Raw genomic sequence first — 11,914 nt, 5'->3', positions numbered from 1 at the left:
CGTACGCTGAGAAAACTTGTACTTTACGTTTCGTGAATCGTACCTTTGTCAAAATATAGTCTTAAATCATCCATAAAATATACCATTGTAGCAAAGTTACTGTAGCAAAGTCAATTTTTACTGTAGCAATTCACTGTAGCAAAGTCAATTTCACTGTAGCAAATAGTGATTTTCAAAAACACTGTAGCATTTTGGGTACTGTAGCAATTTGAAATGTTACTATCGTTTACTAAATAACTTGAAATTATATATATGTATATATCTTTTTAATATATATAAATCAGTTTTTTTAAATACACATTGGAAGTTATTTATAAATAAATTTTAATAATAAATATTTCAACTTATCATATATATTCAAATAGATATTTAAACCAATAAGTTTAATGTACGGTATCAAATAATTAATACATTGTTACCTTTTCAAGTTATAGTATATATGTATCTATTTACATATAATTGTTCGCGAATCGTCGAAAACAACCGAAAGGTATTTAAATATATAAAAGTAGTTCAAAAATTTTGAGATTCAGTTTTACAGACTTTGCTTATCGTGTCGAAAATGTTAATCATACAAAGATTAAGTTTAAATTTGGTCAGAAATTTCCGGGTCATCACATATATACATTTTAACTGAGTCGTTAAGTCATCGTTAGTCGTTACATGTAAGTGTTGTTTTGAAACCTTTAGGTTAACGATCTTGTTAAATGTTGTTAACCCAATGTTTATAATATCAAATGAGATTTTAAATTATTATATTATCATTATATTATCATGTATGAATATCTCTTAATATGATATATATACATTAAATGTCTTTACAACGATAATCGTTACATATATGTCTCGTTTAAAAATCATTAAGTTAGTAGTCTTGTTTTTACATATGTAGTTCATTGTTAATATACTTTATGATATGTTTTCTTATCATAGTATCATGTTAACTATATATATATATATCCATATATATGTCATCATATAGTTTTTACAAGTTTTAACGTTCGTGAATCACCGATCAACTTGGGTGGTCAATTGTCTATACGAAACATATTTCAATTAATCAAGTCTTAACAAGTTTGATTGCTTAACATGTTGGAAACATTTAATCATGTAAATATCAATCTCAATTAATATATATAAACATGGAAAAGTTCGGGTCACTACATATATACATTTTAACTGAGTCGTTAAGTCATCGTTAGTCGTTACATGTAAGTGTTGTTTTGAAACCTTTAGGTTAACGATCTTGTTAAATGTTGTTAACCCAATGTTTATAATATCAAATGAGATTTTAAATTATTATATTATCATGATATTATCATGTATGAATATCTCTTAATATGATATATATACATTAAATGTCTTTACAACGATAATCGTTACATATATGTCTCGTTTAAAAATCATTAAGTTAGTAGTCTTGTTTTTACATATGTAGTTCATTGTTAATATACTTAATGATATGTTTACTTATCATAGTATCATGTTAACTATATATATATCCATATATATGTCATCATATAGTTTTTACAAGTTTTAACGTTCGTGAATCACCGGTCAACTTGGGTGGTCAATTGTCTATATGAAACATATTTCAATTAATCAAGTCTTAACAAGTTTGATTGCTTAACATGTTGGAAACATTTAACCATGTAAATATCAATCTCAATTAATATATATAAACATGGAAAAGTTCGGGTCACTACAAATAAAGCCAAGCTTTGTATAATACATAGATTCTTAGCAAACTCGATTACACAAAGAGGTAACAACAAGGAGAAAATGACCTTACACGATTTATTTTACCTTAAGTGCATTAAAGACACTAGAAGCTTTGTTAATATCCCCTACTGTGTTGGTTTTTATCTTTCCAAAATGGTGGAAGGTATACAGGAAGGGGGAATAATAGGAGGAGGTATTTTTGTTACTCTCATTGGAGAGTATTTAGGTGTAGATAGGGATCAAGGGGATGATGGTATGTAGGGAACAGGACAAGACTTTAGGTGTGCAAGTCTATCAAGGTGCAAAGGTATTGACTAGGAGACGCAATCAGGCAATACCATATCAAGGCCGCCATCCACAGGTAGAGAGGGGTTCGGATGAGGAAATGAAGGAAGCGGATGACATTAGGGATGTCATTAGGGATAGTGATACTGACGTTTTCCGGCGTATACATGAGGTAGAAATGACTAATGAGGATAGGCATCGTCGGTATGAGCAGTGGCAAGCCGCGAATGAGTATGAGACTTCCAGGCGACGCCAACACGATAGCTGGCAAGTTCATCAGCGCCAAATCATGAGCCAGCTATCATATCAGGTACCAAATAACTACATCCCGACTCGGCCTGCTTACTATCCACCGCATCAGCCTGACATGCGACCACCCTATGACTTGTACGATCCCAATCAAGCCTACCAAAACACCTATAGCCAACCATGGAACCCGAACGATGATATGAACTGGAACCCCTATCCAAATCAATAGTGTTCCATTGGTGATGTCTTCTCTTTTATTATTTTTATCTATTTATGCTAAACATTTAACATTGTGATACTTTTATGTAATGTTTAATATGTTTATTATTTTGTACTAATATTTCATTTTTGTAATTTGAAAGTGGAATATTAAATCCCATTTCAAAATACCATGCATGTTTATATTTGTATTGTATGTATTTTATTTCATGTACACAACAGGGTAAAACAGCGCATTTTCAAAGACTGGCATTAAGTTCAGCAAAAGCAACTAATTTTGAGGACAAGATGCAAAATATATGTGAAATAACAACTGCAGGAATGAACAAATGATGTGCACCATTTATCATTCAACACAAACAACAATATGTTTGGAAACTTTGGTAAAATTTAATCATTTTTCTACGCTAATCACCCTCAATAATTTAAATTGTTACTGATTTCTTGCAAATGAGGGCATTGCAAGATCTTAAGTGTGGGAAGAGATTAAATTCTTTCGGTTTTAAAAAAAAAATTAACTTATACACATGGTTCAATAGCCACTGTTAAACTTTACTAGTAACGCAGTAGTTGTATTAGAATCTAGTGCTCTCTGATAATAAAGAACATCCCTAGTCTTATATACTGACTACCCAATTCTAGTAAAATTTTTAAAATTTTTTTTTAAATAAATGAATTCAAAATCATGTTTATACATATTTATGAACGATAAAACTAGGTGTTAACACCGAAATTATTGTTACCTTGGAAAGGATATAAATTGAGAAACAACCCAAAACGCTTGAATTTATTTAAAATGGAATAGAGGAGAATAAAAAGGCAAAGAAAGAAAAATAAAAGCCAAGTGTGGGAAAAATTTACCAAGTTATTTAGAATATATATCACATATTTTTGTACAAATAATTGAAAATACTTTTGTTTTGGACAATATTAATCAGTTTTACCCAGTTTATTGTAATATACATAGAATTTATAAGGAAGTACAGTCTTCCGAGAAAAAGATGCGCGCTTCTTGATTTAGGTCAGGAAGTTGTCGTCCAGACCAGTTGTAGAGTCTACGAAAAACCTTGAAAAGTTTTCTCAAGAATCAGCTGGAAATCCACGGACCTCAGCATCAAACAGGGTCGCCATGTGGTCAGACTTATCCTAACCATGAGAGGATCTGTCTCGTACAATGGGGGACACCGTGCAAATTAGCTTATAAGACTAATGAATCAGATCCCTAGAAAGGATAATCTCCTTAAAGATCAAAAATCAGCTTTTAAGCCTGATATTACTCAATCCTTGAGATTGACTTTAAAGATTGAGAATTCAAACTCATGGAATTCAATGATATCTAAACTCGAGTTTGAACGAGAAAATATTTTGATCAAATTACAAACCGATTTGTTTTCTGAAAACCCATTTTTAATGCGTTCATTACCATTGAACGTAAAATCCTAGGAATTCACCTGGAATTCATTAGATCACCTGAACCAAATCGGGTGTCAACCGTAAGAACGATGGTTGCATAGCATGGTGGAAGACAGGACCTTGTGCCAGACCGAAAAACTATAGGGTGATCTTTACTATTGCTCCTACAAAGGATAGTAATTGAATCCGACACGATATAGACCATAATCAAAAGCATGTCACGGGACATTGCCTTAACAGTTGCTTGTTCAACGCTTTCCTTTACAACCGGACGGTAGTTTACCGAAAAGTAATATACGGAGCAAGTAAATTGGACGTGTTGCTTTCCCAATACAAGGTTAGCAAGTGGGTGACACAAAACCATAAGTTTTGAGCTAAAATTTTCAAATCTGAAACCCACAAAACCCACAAAAATAATTTGCAAACACCGGTGAAGGGTTATTCCGGAAAACTTATCTAGGGTAAAAGCTAGATTGAATTTTCAAAAAGATCAAATGTTTTCATAAAGATCCAATTTCCTTAAAGGATCTAAAATTTTATAGTCATGTGGGACTGTAAACCACAATGTTACTATCATTGTTCATACCGCCGTATAAAAATCACTGATGTATAAAGTGTGAAGAATAAAGAAGTGATTCTAGTAAAGTTTTTATTCAAAGTTCTATATTGCTTGAGGACAAGCAACGTTCAAGTGTGGGAATATTTGATAATGCTAAAAACAAACTTATATTTCATAGCATTATCCCTCAAGAAAGACAAGCTTTTAGTTACAATTGTTCTATTTACAAGTGATATTCGTTTAAAATATTAGAAGGTGAAGACAAAAGACAAATTCGACGATTTGAAGACGCAAACGACCAAAACACTAAAAAGTACAAAGTACAATCCAAGAGGTTCAATTTATTGATGAGAAACGTCTCAAAATTACAAGAGTACGAGCCGCGAAACGCAAAGTACAAGATATTAAATCGTACGAAAGGACGTTCAAAAATTCGGAACCGGGACATGAACCAACTATCAAAGCGCGACGCAACGGAGCTAAAATTACAAGTCAACTATGCACACGAATATAATATAATATATAAATAATTCTATAAATTATTTATATATTATATTTATATTAAAAACCGTCGGTAAATAAGAAAACAAAAGTACATGAGCTGGAAAAGTAGGCCATGCGATCGTATGGCCTGGAAGAGTTAATCCCATGCGATCGCATGGCACCCAAAGTCTGGCCACATCTATAAATTGAAGCATTTTTCGGACGAAATAAACACATCTTTTTCTTTCCTTTCTCTGCACTCTCTCAACAATATATATATATATATATATATATATATATATATATATATATATATATATATATATATATATATATATATATATATAATTTTAATTTAAGATTAATGATAATAAGGTTATAGTGGCGAATGTTTTAAGTTTGTAAGTCAAAATTCTGTCCGTGTAACACTACGCGATTAATAATCATTGTAAGTTATGTTCAACCTTTTTAAATTAATGTCTCGTAGCTAAGTTATTATTATGCTTATTTAAATCGAAGTAATCGTGATGTTCGGCTAAATATTAAAGACGGGATTATTGGGCTTTGTACCATAATTGAGGTTTGGACAAAAGACCGACACTTGTGGAAATTGGAGTATAGGCTATTAATGGGCTTTATATTTGTTTAACTGAATGATAATTCGTTAATTTAATATAGAGATTTATAATTTGAGGTAATTATAAATAACCACATACACTCGATCGGATACGATGGGCAGGATATTTATAAGTACTAATAATCATTCATTTAACCGGACACGGGGATGGATTAATAGTCAATGGACTCATTAAAACAGGGGTGGATTATGTACAAGGACACTTGGCGTAATTGTTAACAAAGTATTAAAACCTTGAGTTACACGCAGTCGATATCCTGGTGTAATTATTAAACAAAGTATTAAGACCTTGTTACAGTTTAAGTCCCCAATTAGTTGGAATATTTGACTTCGGATATAAGGATAATTTGACGAGGACACTCGCACTTTATATTTATGACTGATGGACTGTTATGGACAAAAACCAGATGGACATATCGAATAATCCAGGACAAAGGACAATTAACCCATGGTAATAAATTAAAATCAACAAGTCGAACATCATGATTACGGAAGTTAAAATAAGCATAATTCCTTTATTTTATATCTCATCGCACTTTTATTTACTGTCATTTTATTTATCGTACTTTTAATTATCGCAATTTTATTTATCGTCATTTACTTTACATTTTAAATTAAGTTGTATTTATATTTAATATTTTACATTAGGTTTTAATTGTGACTAAAGTTTTAAAATCGACAAACCGGTCACTAAAAGGTAAAGAAACCCCTTTTTATAATAATAATAATACTTATATATATATATATATATATATATATATATATATATATATATATATATATATATATATATATATATATATATATATATATATATATATATATATATATATATATATATATATATATACAAATATAGTTTAAAAATATAGCGTTAAACTTGGCTAGATCCCTGCGGAATGAACCGGACTTACTAAAAAGTACACTACTCTACGATTAGGTACACTGCCTATAAGTGTTGTAGCAAGGTTTAGATATATCCACTCTATAAATAAATAAATAACTTGTGTAAAATTGTATCATATTTAATAGTATTTCGTAGTAAAAATATAAATATTTCGTATACACCTCGCATAACATCAAAAACCCAAAATAAATATTCACTACTCCTTAACTATCTTAGGCTTAAATATAGGTTCGATTCTACTGATATCTCAAAAATACGACCCTAGGTCATACTTCCCTTACTTATAAGGAGTAGTAAGATTTAGGCCCCGCTAAATATAAATTTAAAACAGCACCTTCCTCCCACGAGTGGCTGACCCTGGTGAGCCGCGGCCGGACGACACCGTGCGAATAAAAACCGTCCGTTTCGGCCATATCACGGGAGGATACTAAGTTTTCGGCACCGCTGCAGGGGAACTGGTATCAGGCAATACTGCTCTCTATCAAACTTATTCACAAGCATTTAGTGGTGTCTAAGAAAGACAATTATACACGGACTTGGTTATTGGATTTTTCGAACAGTCGCCAATTATATTGGGACCATAAGGATTCTGCCTCTCCGTAGTTGGCCTGGCCACTTGGTTTGTTGAATAGTTCGTGCGGAGCTCTGTTACCGAAATACCAGGGAATCAGTAGCCAGAACCAAAAACATATTCAACCATAGGATAGTTAGTTAATTATAGATTACCTTAGATTACTCTAAACTACCCTGGATTAAATTAGATTAGATTACCTTAGATTAAATTAGATTACTGATAATGCTAAAAACGAACATATATTTCATAGCATTATTCCTCAAGAAAGACAAGCTTTTAGTTGCAATTGTTCTATTTACAAGTGATATTCGTTTAAATAATAAAAGGTGAAGACAAAAGACAGATTCGACGAATTGAAGACGCAAACGACCAAAAAGCTCAAAAGTACAAAAGACAATCAAAAAGGTTCCAATTATTGATAAGAAACGTCTCGAAATCACAAGAGTACAAGATTCAAAACGCAAAGTACAAGATATTAAATTGTACGCGAGGACGTTCGAAAATCCGGAACCGGGACCAGAGTCAACTCTTAACGCTCGACGCAACGGACTAAAAATTACAAGTTAACTATGTATATAAATATAATATAATATATAATTAATTATATTAATTATATATATATTATATATATATATTAAAAACCGTCGGCAGCAAGAAACTCCAAGGGTGTGAGCTGTAAATATATCTCCGCGACTCGCGGAGTTTTAAGGGCATTTTTTGCCGCGAGTCGCGGAGCCCCAAAAATCAAGTCTGGCTATAAAGCAAACCGAATTCTGATCAAATTTCATATCTTTTTCTCTTCCTCTTCATACGTAAATATATTTATATTTATAATTTATATTTTAATTTTAATTATAATTCTAATAATAAGGGTATGTTAGCGAATGTTGTAAGGGTGTAAGTCGAAATTCTGTCCGTGTAACGCTACGCTATTTTTAATCATTGTAAGTTATGTTCAACCTTTTTACATTAATGTCTCGTAGCTAAGTTATTATTATGCTTATTTAAAATGAAGTAATCATGATGTTGGGCTAATTACTAAAATTGGGTAATTGGGCTTTGTACCATAATTGGGGTTTGGACAAAAGAACGACACTTGTGGAAACTAGACTATGGGCTATTAATGGGCTTTATATTTGTTTAACTAAATGAAAGTTTGTTAATGTTAATATAAAGATTTACAATTGGGCGTCCCTATAAATTACCATATACACTCGATCGGACACGATGGGCGGGGTATTTATATGTACGAATAATCGTTCATTTAACCGGACACGGGAATGGATTAATAGCCACTAGAATAATTAAAACAAGGGTGAAATTACATTCAAGGGTAATTGGTGTAATTGTTAACAAAGTAGTAAAACCTTGGTTTACACGCAGTCGATAACCTGGTGTATTCATTAAACAAAGTATTAAAACCTTGTTACAATTCGAATCCCCAATTAGTTGGAATATTTATCTTCGGGTATAATAATAATTTGACAAGGACACTTGCAATTTATATTTATGACTGATGGACTGTTATGGACAAAAACCAGACGGACATATTGAATAATCCAGGACAAAGGACAATTAACCCATGGGCATAAAACTAAAATCAACACGTCAAACATCATGATTACGGAAGTTTAAATAAGCATAATTCTTTTATTTCATATTTAATTTCCTTTATTTTATATTTAATTGCACTTCTAATTATCGCACTTTTAGTTATTGTTATTTAATCGCATTTTTAATTATCGTACTTTTTAATTATCGCAAGTTTATTTTATCGCACTTTTATTATTCGCAATTTCATTATCGTTATTTACTTTACGCTTTAATTTAAGTCTTGTATTTATTTTATATTTTACATTAGGTTTTAACTGCGACTAAAGTCTTAAAATCGACAAACCGGTCATTAAACGGTAAAAACCCCCCTTTATAATAATAATATTACTTATATATATATTTGTATTTTTATAAAAGTAAACTAATATAGCGTTGAGCTTTGTTTAAAGATTTCCCTGTGGAACGAACCGGACTTACTAAAAACTACACTACTGTACGATTAGGTACACTGCCTATAAGTGTTGTAGCAAGGTTTAAGTATATCCATTCTATAAATAAATAAATATCTTGTGTAAAATTGTATCGTATTTAATAGTGTTTTCCTAGTAAAATAATAACTATTTTATATACACCTCGTTCGACATCAAGTATTTTTGGCGCCGCTGCCGGGGAACTATCTTAAAAGCCGGAAGCGCAACGCTAATATAAAAAAAAAAGATTTTTAGTTTACTTTTATTAAAATTCGTTTTTGTAAAAATACGTTTTAATTAGTCAAAAATATAAAAAGAAAAACAAAAATATATGTATTTTTAAGATTTTGTAAATATTTAAGTTTTATAAGTTTCTTTATTTCTAATTTAGTTTATAAAAATATAAGTTTTATTTTAAAATCGTTTATTTAAATTAAAAACAGAAAACAGAAAATAAAAAATAAAAAAAAAAAATAATAATAAAGAAAAACGCGTAAAAAGTAAAACCTGTCAACTGAATTCTGGATCCCCGCGACTCGCGGGGTTTTCTTCTCTCTTTGCCGCGACTCGCGGAGGGTTTCTGACAGGCGACAAGGAAGCCCTAATCGAGCATTAATTACGGGATATTATTAATATTAATTATTAATTAAACCTTATTATTATTATTATTATTATTAGTTTTAATTTTACTTTTACTTTTTATTTATATATTTTAGTTAAATTAGTTTTATTAAAATTGTAAAATTAATAGTTTTATAAAATAAATAATATAAAAATAATATTTTTATAAAAATTGTACTTTTTACAACTTTTTGTATATTTTTATATTTTGTACCTTTTTAATCGTTGTAGCGTAATATTTGTATTTTTTAGCTCAAATTTAATTTTAAACTTAGTTTTTGCTATAGTTATTTTTACTCCTAGATTTTTAGGCTTTGCCGTAGAATTCCTTAAGTGCTTTTTCTTTAGACTAAGATTTAGGTGCTTTAGAATTTTGCGACGCCTTTTTAAGTTTTAGTTTCTTTTTAAGTTATTTCCATTTGGGATTTAGTTTTTCCTGTAAGCTTTAATATTTTTAGACCTTTTACTATGTACCAATTATCATTCCAATTAGTAATTTCAATTTGCGATTATAATTTTAAGTTAGTTGTAGTAATAAGGTTAAATTAGTTAAGTATTTTTAAGTTTTTATAAGTTTCTTTTATTTTTCCGTCACCTTTTATTTTTAAACCATTTTTTCTTTTTCAACCTTTTTCGACGAACTCTTTGTCTTTCTTATTTCTCGCCATTCTAGTTTTTAGGACTTAGAATTTTATTCTACTTCTTATCTAAATTTCTTAAAATTACGAAAATTTATTTTGAGTAGTTAAATTGATAGACATCAAAATTTTCTGGTTCGTAGTAATAGTTGGATTTGTACGTGGACCGGGTTATTGGAGCCAAACAGTCCTCAATTATATTGAGACCAAACGAATCCTGCCCCTCTGCTGCATCTTTTGGCTATTCGAAACGTGGGCAAAATCAGAAAAGTCTATTGATTGGATAACTTATTATAATTTTTCTTTCCTTTTAAAAACTAATAGGATATTCTGTGAATGCACCGAGCAAGACGTTCATCACCTTTTGTACGTTCACCACCTGTAACTAGATCAAGACATCGTTTAACAAATATAACCGCCATTGATTTTTCTTTAGAATCGTCATCCAGTCGACCAAGTACTTCAGTTCAAATTTCCGATAATCCATTTTTTGAACCCAACCTCACAATTGAGAATCCAGAAAATATTCAGGAACGGTTCATAGATCCTGAACCATTAAACTTTCCTCCGGAACCACCAATCATTCAAACAGAGATTGTTGAGGAACGAACTATTAAATCAGAATCATCTATTGATACCGATTCAACAAATTCAATTATGGAGAATCTGGAACCTTTAAGTATGGAAGACCGAATGAGAGCTAAACGCACTGGCCAAGGTCACGCAATTACTCATCCAGACATTAATGCGCCAGATTATGAAATCAAAGGACAAATTTTACACATGGTGACTAATCAATGCCAATTTAGTGGTGCGCCGAAGGAAGATCCAAATGAACATCTACGTACCTTTAATAGGATCTGCACACTATTTAAAATACGAGAAGTGGAGGATGAACAGATATATCTCATGTTATTTCCCTGGACTTTAAAGGGAGAAGCCAAAGATTGGTTGGAATCGTTACCTGAAGGGGCGATCGATACATGGGACGTTTTAATTGATAAATTTCTTAAACAATTCTTTCCTGCATCTAAAGCCGTAAGACTTCAAGCAGAAATTGTTACGTTCACACAGAAGCCAAATGAAACTCTATATGAGGCGTGGACAAGATATGGAAAGTTGTTAAGAGGATGTCCGCAACATGGTTTAGACACCTGTCAAATAGTACAAATATTCTACCAAGGATGCGACATCACTACAAGGAAAGACATAGATATAGCAGCTGGTGGTTCTATTATGAAGAAAACCGAAACTGATGCTTACAAAATTATTGATAACACTGCTTCCCACTCACATGAGTGGCACCAAGAAAAAGACATCATTAGATCATCTAAAGCAGCTAGAGCCGATTCTAGCCATGACTTAGATTCCATTTCCGCAAAGATAGATGCTTTCGAGAGACGAATGGAAAAGATGACTAAGGATATTCACTCTATACGAATTAGTTGTGAGCAGTGTGGAGGACCACATTTGACAAAAGATTGTCTCAGTATTGAATTAACAATGGAACAAAGAGAGAATATTTCATACATAAACCAAAGGCCTGGAAATAATTATCAGAATAATTATCAACCGCCAAGACC

The sequence above is a fragment of the Rutidosis leptorrhynchoides genome, chromosome 2 (genome assembly GCF_046630445.1).
Source record: "Rutidosis leptorrhynchoides isolate AG116_Rl617_1_P2 chromosome 2, CSIRO_AGI_Rlap_v1, whole genome shotgun sequence".
Lineage (NCBI taxonomy): Eukaryota > Viridiplantae > Streptophyta > Magnoliopsida > Asterales > Asteraceae > Rutidosis > Rutidosis leptorrhynchoides.
The sequence above is the reverse complement of the archived record's forward strand: the minus strand, read 5'-3'. Positions refer to the sequence as shown.